This window comes from Anas platyrhynchos, chromosome 4 (genome assembly GCF_047663525.1).
Source record: "Anas platyrhynchos isolate ZD024472 breed Pekin duck chromosome 4, IASCAAS_PekinDuck_T2T, whole genome shotgun sequence".
In the NCBI taxonomy this organism is placed as follows: Eukaryota; Metazoa; Chordata; class Aves; order Anseriformes; family Anatidae; genus Anas; species Anas platyrhynchos.
This window is the reverse complement of record NC_092590.1, coordinates 29,624,607-29,638,177: the sequence shown is the minus strand read 5'-3', so window position 1 is coordinate 29,638,177 and position 13,571 is coordinate 29,624,607. Positions and strand designations below refer to the sequence as shown.

Genomic DNA, 13,571 nt, shown 5'->3' with positions numbered 1-13,571 from the left:
GATCATCCTTTTCATCTTCAAGAGCAGAGGCCTAAGCTTTTGTATGCATTTATTGTAGTTCCTATATAGCTTTCTCAAGGGCATCGCAAGTTCCTCATTCAGCAGAGACATAATTTTGTTGTTTGCACAAGTGAAATGTATCATGAGCAAAAGAACAAACATAGAACAGCACCTCAGAGGTCAGAGGATGTCCTTCTGCCCTGACCATATCCATTCTGGTGTCATTTGTTCCGTTCACAAGAACTGATGTCAGATGACAGGGAGTGGACAATAAATTGTTTGCAGAATCAGCAGCGAGTTATTTGTCAGCAGCCCGAACACCTGCTGGAAATGATAGAGTTGGTCGGAAATAAACCAGTGCTACTGTAGCCTTCAGGAATGGAGGGGATGAGTTTAGGAGTCATTCCATTTTGGTTTGTTGTTTTTACAATTGTATGTCCTTATGACTTTTGCTTAACTTATTATTTTTATTATAATTATTATTGATATTACTTTTTTCTTTTATTTTAATGCTAGCATTTTTGTCATTTATGAATGTTTAAACTAAAATTAAATTCATCTAGAAACAAATAACTTGAAACTAGGAGATTTGGCTGGATAGTTCTGTTAAGTTGTTCCTTTTCTTTGAAGGCTCTATATTTTTCTTTAAGGTGGTGTTTTGTTGTTGTTTTTGAGCTGAATTTTAGCATGGTAGTTTATGTAATATAAATACGATATGGTCAATATATTTCGTATTCTGCTATTCTTATGAAGCTGCTTCCTTAAATTTTTCTAGCTTGAGAGTTTCTCACAAGCAAACAAGCTTGTCCAGGCCTCTATTTAGGGCAAGAATGCAATATAAAAATACCAGAGTTGGTTTTCTGTGGAGCGGAAAACATAACTAGCTCAATGTGTTGGGTGCAGCTGAAGGAGTGTAACAGGAAAGTGGTTATAATTGTACCTTTGTACTCTCCCTAATTATTTTTTCAGGCACTTGTGCCCAGGAGCAGTCACTGTTGCCTTGTACATCAGTGACTTAATGCAGTCTCTCTCTGATCCTGTCTGCTCCTTGTTTTCTGCTTCACCCAAACATCCACGGGAGCCTGCAATAGCGCAAGAACAGTCAGCATTGCTTAAGGATGTCTTTTCCCATCTTAATACTGAGGAATCTCACTGAGAAGTATGGGCACGCTTCCAGACTCTCAAACAGAATTGGGAAGTCAGAAGTTTAGCTGCTACTTCTTTAATTTGTTGCAAAATACTGTTTCTTGTCATGCTGCCTGAGAGAGGGCTCACAAGACTTTTACTAATTTTGAATCATTACTGGTGGAGGGTATTCCTTTTAAGGAGTCGCAGCTCAATAATTCGCTGGGGCAGAAATATCTCTGCATATTCATTTTATTTCAGTTGTCACTGTAGACATATTCAGTAAACATTCTCCTGAAACGTTATCATTTTCATGTTTCCATGTAAAGAAAGTAAGCACTTCATGGGGGATTCCTTGGTATTTATTTCTTTAAAAAAAAAAAGAAAGAAAAAAAAAAAAAGACTATCACAGAAATGTCCACAATATCCTACTTGAACAAGATTAAATCTAGATGATGTGAATAAAACGCACAGTGAATAGTATGGCACTTTTAAAGTGTACAAGCCTGTGATTCCTTGCTTGCAGTTGCCCTGGTGTGCACATGGGCAGTGGGACTGTAAATTCCTTCTGGTGAACTACCTGATGTGCTGCTAGGTGCCAAGCAGTGGAAATGTAGTGAGTTTACACGTACTCCCAGCAGATAAGCTGTTCTTTATAATACAGCTCAACAGAGCTTAGGTGTATTCTGAGAGGAGATGTAGTCCTGTTTGCTTTCTTTCAACAAAAACAGAAGGAAAAGCAGGCAGCGCTGTTCAGGGATCCCTCCCTCTCCGCAGCCAGCAGCAGGGACCGGCGTGCTGCAGCCTGTCCCGGGGCACAGGGAGAAGCACGACGACTTCTCCCTCCCATCTCGCCGGCGGGGGCTGGGGCAGCTCCCGGAGCACCCCGGGGCTCGCTGAGGGCCGCAGCGGGGGCCCCGGGGGCGGCGCTGAGGCCCGGCCCGGCGGGGCAGCGGCGCCTTACATGGGCATGGCGGCGGCCAACGCGGCCCGGGCGGGGAGGCGGCTGGAGCCGGGCCGCGGCCCAGCCGGGGGCGGCGCGGCCCGGGGGGGGCTGAGGCGGACAAAGAGCGGTCCCCGGCGCCAAATATGGCAGCGGGAGCCGGAGGGTTTCACAATAGCAGCGGGAGGGAGGCGGGCTGCGAGCTGCGGGAGCCGCTCCGGAGCCAAGGGGTAAGCGCGGGGGAGCGAGGCTCCAGGCTCCTGTCATCCCCTGCCAGCAAGGCTGAGGGGCTCGGGCGGTGCGGGACTTGTGCGCTCGTCTTTCCGAAAGAGCTTTATCGAGTGCTGTTTGTGGAGGAGGGCTCTTCGGCAGCCCCCTCGTGCAGCAGCCTGGAGATAAGTGAGTCCTCTGCCGGAGTTAGGAAAAAAAAAAAAAAAAAAAAAACTTGTGGTGAGTTTTGTCTAGTACAGTGTTGAACGCTTACAGATTCATCTGGAAACGTACCTGTGCATCCCTGAGACACCGACAGGTTTCATAGTTGAGATCAGTAGTAAGAAAAAGAAAAGGTAGAAAATGAGAACACACACACACACACAGACAGACAGACAGACACAGACACACACACACACACACACACACACAGACACACACACACACACACACACACACACAATCTAGACAGTTCTAACAGAAAATAACTTTCATAGCAAAATGACCGGATGGAAAATGTTCTGGAATGTCAGAAATGCAAGCAGGCTACCATTTTGTGCATAGGTATGGAATCCACACCCTGTGATCCTAATCCCCTCTGTTTTGGTGTTTTGGGACTTTTTTTTTTCTCCTACTTATATGGGCTGAATTTAAAAGGTCTTAGTCCCAGAAGGAAAAAAAAGACAGCATGCCATTTCGCTTCAGACTTACTCAGGCCAGGAAGAATGAACACAACAGAAGCATTCAGTCGATGAAGGTGCAGCTGTGATCTCGGCTGGCTGTGTGAAAGCTACAGCAGAGGAAACTAAATAGCTGTGGGCACAGACCTGAGCTGTACTGTTTAACATGCTGGCCCGCTTTGCTCTGTTTTCAAAATGTTTGCAGTAGAATGTCTTAAATTCACAGCCTCTACAGCAAACCATTGTAGCGCTATGAGCATGACACCCTGATGAAAGGAAGTAAGTTATGCCTAGATCTTGAAATTGTGACTAGATAGCTCCTAAACTGCTACTGAAAAGTGTTTTAAGTATTGTGGGTGAAGCCTGACTCTGAAGAAACAGCTTTTTTATCTTTCCTGCCAGGCCTCCCAATTACAGCAGCTGTAAGTTACTGCAGTGTGACTAATGGAAAGATATAACACTCAATATTACCATATCAGGACTATTAAAGAAGAGAATGTGGTGCCAAGGTCTGAGTTGGGAACTGGGAATTAGACGTCTGGGTGACATTCAGGTCTCTTTAAGCACCTGTGACTTTCTATAAGCTTGTAAGTGTCCTAATGATCTTACTGTCTGAAGTGTAGGTAGACCAGTCAGAGATCCACAGTGCTGCTTGCAAATATGACATTAGTATCCCAGATGAAGCGTGTTGTGCCAAATTTACTAAGAACTAAAGAAGAAATCATAAAGGCAATACTAAAGAAACCACAGAGAGTAAGCCTGAGGCAAGGTTATTTAGTTTTTGATCCCAATATGCTGATTGAAACAGAAGAATATATTACAATTTTCCTCATGAATTAAAAATAGAGAATCTGAAAAGCATAGCAGAGTGAGGGAGGATTAAAATACAAGCAAAAGCTGCAAGTTGGGAGCAAACACTGAGCAGAATCAGCTGCATAACTTGGGAGAGAAAAGAAACTGGACAGAAACCAAGTGGTCCTCCTTTGCAGGGTTAGTGAAGCTGGCACCTTAACACAGATACAGATCCTTGTGAGTTTGAGGAGTGAGTTGTTTTCCAGCTTGTATTTTGTTATCAGTAGTTATTTCCAGAGTTCATCAGCGTGCTCTACCCATAGTTGTGTAGGCCAGGAAACTCTTCAGGATTACTCACAGTCAAAGAAGACTGAAAGCTGGGGTACCTCAAGTGTCTCGGTACCTGAAGGAAGCCATTGGGATGCTCGGCTTCTCTATGCACGTGTTCAGTCATCGCTGCTCTGGGTCCTTGCTAGCTAGCACCTGTGTAGTAGACCCAGCATTTTCTTCATGCTGTCATAGGGTTTGCACAGTAAGTCTAATCAATATCATCTAAACAATTCTTTGCCCTGAAGGCCTTCGCTAATTTAGTCCAAAAGATGAAGTAATCCATATTATAACAAAGAAGCCTTATGCATGAGTCAATTCATCACCATGTATCTATGCATGTGTGTATGTTTATGTCCATCAGAGTGATAACTGCCTTCTTGTGAAAAGTGTCTCTACAATAGAAATGTTTAATTTTTGTTTTCCTCTAAGTATATTTAGAAGTTGAGGAAAAGGCCCTCTCTAGTTTTGGTTGAATCATGTACTATTAGATCCAAGACTTTGCAGTATTACTTACTTTTGAAAGTAGGCTCTGGCTCTGGTCTCCTTTCTGTAAAACACAACTTTGATGGCATGTATCTGCAGAGTTGAAAGTGAGGGAAAATGTTTGCTCAGGTAATCTTTCTTCTAACACACAGTTATGTTTTGTTTTCTAGCAGTGCTAAGAAAAACAAAAGCTGCAAACAACTTGGTGTTTCTAGTTCAGGCACTGCAAATTTCAGCAACAGGAAATAGCACCAAGCAAAGTACTTCGGTTACCACCTCAGTGTCTGCCAACGCCAGAAAGGTTAGCAAGTCCAGGATGTTTGTAATGTAGGATTCAGGAGACTTTTGAAATAGTGCTAAATAGTTTGGACTGGTACATGTTGGTCAATTGCCATTTCAGAGGTATAGTTTGTTCTTTTTGTATTTAGGAAAGCATAACTTTGCATTCTGGTCTTCTAAAGATATCACAAAATCTTATGCATTCAGGGGAAAAAAAAAAAAAGTGTCCTTCTCATGTTTTAGTAGTCCCCGTGCAAAGCTTTTAAATGTTGTCAAGGACAGTATGGGAGGAGATGTAATTTTATTGGGAAATTTTGTGGTTTGTTTTTGTTTGGTCGTTTTTTAATAAAAGGTTGAAAATTCACAATAGTTGGCATGTCAGGGCTTATTTTGCATGGCTAGTGTAAATGGGATGCAGTTCCTTTATGTAAGAAAAACAAGGAGATTGCTGAATTGGCTACATAAATCACTGAAATCAGTCAGCTGCATATGAATCAGTTGAATGCTTGTGAACTCTTCCACTTCCCTCTTCTAGTCCTTCAGAGTCTGTTACTGCCATTTTCATTTGAGCTTAACAACATCTGAACTGTAATATGATGCAAAACTCCACTGTGGCTAGCTGAATACTCCTTGGGTTGATTTACAGGCATGTCTGTATTCTTGAATTAATTTCCACTTTTTAAGACTGAAGGAATCTTGTGCCATGCATCTCCCCCATGTAGAAAATACCATTTGAATCTCACTCATAATATCTTCCTACACCTCAGAATTGTTGTTATATTTTGTTTTCTTTTTGAAAACATCCTGTCTTGATTTAAAATATCTGAGATCTGTTCTTAACTGGCCTGAAGAAAGAACAAGTAGGCAAACAGAAAAAAAAAAAAACAAAAACGTAATTATTTGTAGTGTAGTGTCCTGGAAACTAGCTATTGTGAATGACAGTGTATATACATGGTTTAAAAATGTACTTCTTTTACTGAAGATAAAAGGCAAGCAAAAAGATTACATTTAAATACCATGTATTATTCTGTAGTATTCTTCTCTTGAGAAGTCCACTGAAATATTTTATCTTCATTTGTCTTCTCTCAGATTGCTGGATGTAATTACTTTGTGTAAGACTTTTTTTTTTTTTCCTGAAGTCATCCTTTCTAGTTTTCATGCTTTAAGCAACACTATTTCCATTTAGTCTAAAAGGGGGTATAAAAACTGTCTCCCCACTTAATGTTTTTCTCAACCCATTTCAAAAAGAAAAGTAAGTTCAGCAAAAAGAAAAAGTGATTTAACTCAGAATGAGCTTGAGTTTCCTGTGCAGAAAACACTATATCTATGTGAAAAAAAGTTGTTTAAATAACTTGGCTTTCCTGCAGAACAAACTTCAATCGTACTTAATATAGATCATTACACCGTAAGTACTCAACCAGCAATGTTACAACTTCATGTGAAATTGAATCAGTTATATCAATCTGCTTTTTCATGGAATTGTGTAAACTGACATCTTTATTTTGTGAGGATCCTCAAGGTTTGAATCAATGTTGGGAAAAAAAAAAATTACTTCTGTTCCGTCAGTTTGGGGTTTACCTGTTTTCCCTGTTTTACTAATGGCATTTACCATTACCTCCATTCATTCATAGAAATTAGTTATTGTTTCTTTTGATTTTACTGCATCTTTTTCAAAAATTGTTTGTTTTAATGTTTCATTTAAATATCAGGACTTCATTAGAGTTGTATGCAATCACCTTTTATGCGTAAATTAATTCCCTCATTTTAGTTTGCAAGACATTCTCTACAGATTTTGGAAACTTCTTAAACTAGAAGCAAATGTTCATGGAAGTGGAATGATAGGCAAAGTTGTTTACAAGAAGGAATCACAGATCATATTAAGTTTTAAGTTAAGCATATGTTTTTGTTTCCTTTCTCTTTGGATCTTTATCTCCCATTGTGCCTCATACTTGGTTCCCAGAAAGTTGAGCTTCATTCGTACTTTCCATGCCCAGTTATGCTTGTGGAGTCACAGCAGAGCAAGTGTCTCAAGCTAAGCTGATGTGCACAAGCTGTCTTTTTGCTTTCATCTTCCATCCCCATGAAGTGAACATGAGCATATATGCATAGACATAGAATTCTTTTCCCAAATTCTTGCAACAGATGTGCAAAATATGTGCAACGTAAGAGTTCTGACAGAAGAAAGAATATTGGAGAGCTCGATTATTTTAATATCAACTCAGTTATAAGCAAATAACAAAGGAGAAGGGGCGGTAAAGAGATATGAAGTCCAGTTACTCTTTTTTTATGCTATGCTTTTCCTACGGTATGTCAGACAGTTCTTTGTTATATGTGTTAGATTATCTACAGCCATGATTGGCTGAATTGTGTTCTGCTTGCTAGATAAAATGCTATCTGTAGGCAGTATACTTACCCCAAATCATATAAAGACCTGACTAGTGATGACTGATACTCTTTTTACCTTTATGCTATCTTAAAACTATATGTATGAGTTACCATGCTTCTTCCCCTAAACAGAACTAGAAACAGAGTACTAGCACAGTGCCAGTTTTGTCACTGCCAGGATCTGGCCTGTCACCTTTTGCTCTAGCAGCTGCAAGATGCTTTATTTGCCCTCCCCTTTTCCTAGTTGGCAGCATTCCTCTGCTGCATGCTGGATTGGTCAAGTGAGGTGCATTGAGTTGTGAGCCCTAAAGAGTTCTGGGTAAAGAAAAGGGGTAAAGGGGTTTCAGTAAGCAAGAGCAGTTTCGGTGCCACCTTCTGCATCGTCCACCATAGAGTGAAATGTCTTGGGTGTCAGTCTCGCTTATCTTGTGGGTTTGTTCCAGAAGGAGAACAATAGTTATGATGATGCTCTTGTGTAAGTCCAACAGGTTCTGGGCATCTGGAGCTGGACTACAATACACACTGTTTGGAAAGTGGAGCTGAAAAAAGAGGAGCACCCTTGCTTTCAACTGCCCTAAGTCTTTTAAGCATTGTCCAAGGTCTTTAATATGTTCCTGTTTGTACACTTTTTTGCTGTCCATATCGGGGAAAATTCAGGTGATATCACCGATCACCTCTGTGGATTAAGAGTGGATTTGAGGATGTAAGTTGTTTAGATCTATCTTTGAGCTTGTCTGTTTTGCTTCACGTACATCTTCAAGTAGATCTTGCTGATGATTTGTTGTGTTCTTTGCTCCCTTATAAAACTGGTGTTGCCATGTAATAAGAAAGCAGTGGATCCTGCCCAAGTGGATTCTAATGGGAAGGGTGTGAACCAGCAAGAGAAATCTGTTCTTTGGTCTTCATATGCTTGTAGGGGGGGGAAACGCACCGAGGTATCTGGCTCCAAAAGACGCGTTTAGTGGAGCACACAATAGTAATCAATGTGTTTAAAGTCTGTGTTTGGCACTCGGGGTGGATTTGTGTGATTAAACTGCGAAGTGGCATGCTTTTGTAGCACATAGTGAATGCCTTCTGAGCTCTGGTGCTGCTCCCTGACTGGCAAGGAGGCTCGGGGGCTGCTTGCAAAGTAGGTGTCTGAGGGTGATACGGCTTTTCTGAGGAAAAAAGTTTTGAATTCAGCTTAACCTGAAAGCCCCAGGCCTTGAGGAGGGGTGGTGTGAGCATTACTGTGCCAGAGCAGCAAGCACTGAGAAGCTTTAAGGCCAGTTTGAGCCCCAGCTGCCCACCGGGCCGTGCCGGCACCCCCTTCCCTCACGGCGCCACAGGCGAGGCGGGAACCGCGGGGGCTTCGCCTGCGCCCAGAAGCCAGAGCCCTGAGGCGAGCCCCGGGCCCGCTGGGGGCAAGGGGCCGGAAAGCCCCGCGGGAGGGGGTCCTGCCGGCCGCAGGGGCAGGGCAGGGCTGGGGCTGGGGCTGCCGCCGGCGTCCGGGTCCCGCCTCCCTCCCGCCCCGGGACTCTTAACGTGAAGCGGCCGCCGCGGAGCTCGGGCCGAGGCTCCGGTCGCCGCCGGGCCCGCCCTATTTAGCGCCCCTACCTGCCCGCTGCCCGCCCAGCCGCGCCGAGCCGAGCCCCGCCGAGCCGAGCCCAGCCGCGCCGGGCCGGGCCGGGCCATGCCAGGCGAGCCCCGGGCGCCCCGAGGTAAGGACGGGACGGGGCGGGATGGGACGGGGCGGGAGGCGTCGCCGCGGCTGCCCGGAGCCGCCGAGCCGGGCTTTGTGTGGCGGCGCCGGGCAGCGCGGAGCCACCTCGGGTGCCAGCCCCTGAGGGAGCCGCGGGGAGCTCCGGCAGCAGCCCCGGTGCTGCCCCCAGCCCGGATTTCGCCCAGAGCCAAGGAAACGCTGAGGGGGCTTCCTGAGGAGCTCACGGGGAGAGAGGGGCGCGCTGGTGACCCGGGACGGCTCCCGCAGCCAGCTCTGCGGGCAGATGGATGTAGCTGAGCGCGGGGGGGGACCCGGCGGCACCTGGGGACTGAGGGGCTTAGAGCTGGAACTGCCGAGCACGTCTTGTGGTGGTTTTTTTTGTTTTTTTTTTCTTTTCCAAGTCCATACCAGTCAGTTGTTTAAATTTTAGTAGCGAAGACCGAAAAAAAAAAAAAAAAAAGGCGAAAGTTTCCTGGCAGCAGGCGCATAATTAGAAAGAAGGCTGGGAAAAGTAAGACTGGCCTTCCTTATAATGATGTGTTTACAGAAACTTGGAAAGCAGAGATATGCGTTGGCTATCAAGGAGAAACCAACGTCTGCTGCTGGAACATTTGGATCAGCCTTATATGAAGGAATATGGCACTGCAGAGCACACAGCTAAAAATAGGAGCGGACGCATCCTACGTTGCGTTAGGCTTTGAGGTCAAGAAACCATTTTTCCACGATATTCTGTGGCTGTATTGAACTGAAACCACAGTTCTTGGGACCAAACCCTAGATTTGTGAAATTAACTCCATAGGATGCATTATTTATTATATGGAAAGTTTTGTGTCCACTCGCAAGTCTGTGTGCACCAAAATCCACTGGAGTGCTGGGGTGAGGAAAGTTTTGGGGATGTTCTACAGGAAGCCCAGCAGTTTCCAGGCATCCTGTGATTCACAGTGCATACCAGACATACAAGGATTAAGATATATAACTGATAACGAGAGCATGGAAAAAACATATACAGAGTGAAGTGGCTCTCAGCCCTTGTTCGCTGATCGTATCTAAACCGCTTCACTATGCAAAAGGGGCAAATACTTGTAAGGACAGAATTCGAAGAGAGACTCTGTTGCATCCTGTTTTTGGATGGGGAACAAAACCTGGAAGGACTGTCTGTAAAATAATATTCTGGTACTAATTTTCCTGGCCAGACAGAGAAACCCTTTGGGAAAAGGTGGGGGCAATGTGTCTGACTAAAAGAAACTGGCAAGATGGGGTAGGATGTGTATAGATGTTCTTACAGAGTTTGAAACTCTTAAAAATATGCAGGTAGGATTTTGTTGGAATTAGAAGTGTCTCATTTGGATAAAAACCATTTCTCTCGTCTTTGAGATAGAAGAAAGCATACATCACATAGTCAGAATTTGCCAAGAGTCACCATATACTGCAATCTGCCATAAAAGATTTCCTAAAATCAGGATGATGAATGTGTGGTAATGGTTTCTTGGCAGTATGAATGCCAAGAAGGTTTTTTTTTTTTTTTTTTTTTTTTTCCCTCAGTGAAAAACTGTTCTGCAAGTTTAAAGTGTGTTTTAAGTAACAATAAGTAGCCTGACCAGTCAAGATACCATTAGAAAACACTGCAGTAGATGCGTGTTTTTCTGTTCTTCTACTTAATGAAGTCCTAGAAAATTCTTTATGATCTTCAAACTGTTTTTTGTTTCTCTTTCTTTGTAAGACTCGGACAGTTATATATGTCCTGGTCAAGCTCATCGTGCTGGTCACTCATGCGCCTGTTACTGTGGACTGATTAATTTTGACTAGCCCAGGACTATGGCTTTCTCTTTGCAGAGACTGTGGTGATTGGAACACACAAATATTTGCAAAATGTTATTCTAAAGCAATTGTTGTCTAGTTTAGGCAGCATAGGACAGAACTACAGTTCTAGGCAGAAGAAAAGCAGCTCAGTATTCTCTGCTCTGCACTGAAGAATGTATTGAGCTTGCATGGTGGCTGTGTAGGGCAGGAGAAACCAATCTCTCCACAAATAGGAGCAGGGTTGCAGCTTTGTGATCCGCTTTGTGGTTGGAATGACTAAAGCAGCCATTTCTAAGAGCTATGTTAGCTATGTTAGAACAGCATGCCTCCATTTCTGTAAGGACGCAGTGGTAAATTCGATGAGTAATGTTCAGCTGTTGGGCTCTGGGCACTGGAAGAAAGAGGGAGCAGTCTAGCTGGAACAGACCTGTGGGATGGGATGCTGGTCGTCCCACTTAAATGGGGAATTGTTTCTTTCTGTCCTGTAAAAAATTTTTTTCTATTGCTGTGCTTCAAAACAATTGGTGAGAGAATCGCCTCGCCTGATTCTCAGCTGGGCAAAGTAAACTGATGTGGTTTGTGAAAACCATTCACTTGATGGGAAATTATTGCACTCTTCAAACAGCAAATGACTTCCTCGGCCAACTTTGTCCTAAGTAGCTGCCTTGTGATTTTATTCGTGCCAACGTTAATGCAAACCCCTGTGCCTGCAAGCAGAGTAGATGTCAAGCAGCGTGATGTCCTGTATATAGGTGTTCTCTGTGCGTATAGCACCATTTCCCGTAGACACAGAAGACACAAAGATTAAAAACCTTTGTTTTGGAGAGCCAAATATCTAGGATGAAAATGTGTAGATAAGGGAAATACATGGGGTGCAGTGAGAAGAAACTGTCTGAAAGACGAAGATAACCTTATGTATTCCTAGTTACATAATTGCCATACAAATTGCCTTCTGTTACTGTCATATGCCTTTCCATTTGCTGTTCACTCTCCAAGAAAGAAGTGTTCTAATACTTGGGTATCTACTGGACCTTTTCTGACCTTAGAAGAGTTGGTGACCCTAAGATGCTTATTTTCCCAATAAAAATGTCAGAGTAATGTAAAACATATTAACTAACTGTTAGTCCCATGTATTCTTGGTAACATAATCTTTGGCTGGAAATCTTTTATCCTGGGAATATTCTTTAATCAAAATATGCCTATGGAATTTGTTATTCATCCATCATTGTCCATCTTGGAAATATTCCCATAGTCTTAACGGATAGCATTTCAGTGCTAGATTATGTAATAATCATCACCCGTTGGAGTGAAGCTCCCATTCTGCAATACTGAGCACGGAGTTCTCAGCACTGAGAACGCATCGTAGCAGTAACACGCACATTTGGAAGAAGTAGCAAGGATATACAGCCTAATTACTAGACGAGTCATAGTATGCCTGGAAGACTCATTTTAACCTCTCATTCTGCACAAAGCGAAGAGGACAGTCTTTTGTGACCGTGAGTATCAGAACTTCCTGGAGCTTTACAGATAGTTTAACATCGCAGACTTCATATAATTAAAAAAAAAAAAAAAGAAAAAGAATGCTCTCTGTGCTACAATGTATATTGTAGAAGGATAACCTATAATTAATGCAGTTCTTTTTACATATCTGAGCTATACTTTCTGGATAAGCACGCGTAGGAAACTTAGGAAATATTTTTCCTTCACATTACTGTCTAGACACTTAACACGGTCATTCTCACACCTGCTCAAGACATTCAAGTGTTTGCCAAGACGGGAAGTTTGTATTTCCTTTATTGAAGCAGAAAGTGATTGTAACTGATGTATTGTGTATGGCACTCCCCAGCACTTTCCCCTTCCACAGAGGGAAGGAGTTTAAGATAAACAGTGTTTGTTTAAATAAACAAATAAAAATGCAGTGGGCTCAGTTTATTGCTAGGCCTTTTTCTGCATGGTGCATCTGCATGAGATGAGCCAAATAGTGTGCACATCCAGGGATGGTTTGAGTAAGAAATCTTTGATTAAATTAGATCAACTTGTAGAACATGGCATTGTCCTAAAACTGTCTGTTGGTAGCAATTATTTAGGCTTCGTTCCAGTCCTTCCCAGTGCATTCTTCTGAGTCTGGGAATTTTACTCCTTCCTGCCTCCAAAGAATGCTTCTCTCCCCCCGCCCCCTGGAAATGGATGTAGGATTTTGGTTGTTACCAGTTTCAGAAGGTAATCCGTATTATATGTGCTGTCTTAAGACACAGAAGGAGAAGAAACCACTTCTTTCTGAAGAACCCAACCTTACATCTCATCATGGTTCACCACTGATTGTTTCAGGCAGGAAGCAGCAATGTGAACTTGAGTTCATACTTCAGCCTGAAAAACATGCAAGAGTTACTTGCTTGAAGAGTTGAGTCTGTGTGTCAGGAGCTGCTATTCTGCATAGCTGGAGTATCCAAATTTTGGTACCTGTTCATAAGGTGGCACGTTTCATTTGTCCCAGTGGTTTCCTGTGAAGCAAGGGCTTTCTAGAGAAAGACACTTACTTGCAGACATGATGTGTCAGCCAGCAGAAATGTAGAGGAAAAGATATTTTTGGTTTTCATTGGCAGCATGATTACATTTATTTTCCAGGCTGAAATGTAAAAATAGATTAACACACAAAAATCTGTTTTAGTGATGTCAACTTTTTTTTCCAACTAACCAAATCCATCAAATTCAGAGTGGAAGATGATGTTCTTTCTTGGTATGCTGCTGTACACATGAGCAGAACACAGTACCTGAGGCATGCATGTGAATAACGGGACAACACACGGAATTAAGTTTACAACATCAGCATTTAACTCCTTGC

The 13,571-nt window shown here is 43.0% G+C and overlaps 1 protein-coding gene across 27 annotated transcripts in view; it reads left to right on the top strand.

Moving 5' to 3' along the window:
- PALLD (palladin, cytoskeletal associated protein) overlaps positions 1–13,571 on the top strand; it is a 192,978-nt gene that overhangs the window by 115,969 nt on the left and 63,438 nt on the right. The window contains exon 1 of one of the 27 annotated variants that reach the window (XM_072037311.1): positions 2,279–2,298. The exons of 22 other annotated variants lie outside the window; for them this stretch is intronic. The gene's annotated coding sequence lies outside the window, so the exon portion shown is untranslated. Of the gene's footprint in view, positions 1–2,278; positions 2,299–8,765; positions 8,928–13,571 lie in introns of those variants that run through there. 4 more of the 27 variants (XM_072037310.1, XM_038178622.2, XM_072037312.1 and 1 more) reach the window with 4 other exon arrangements.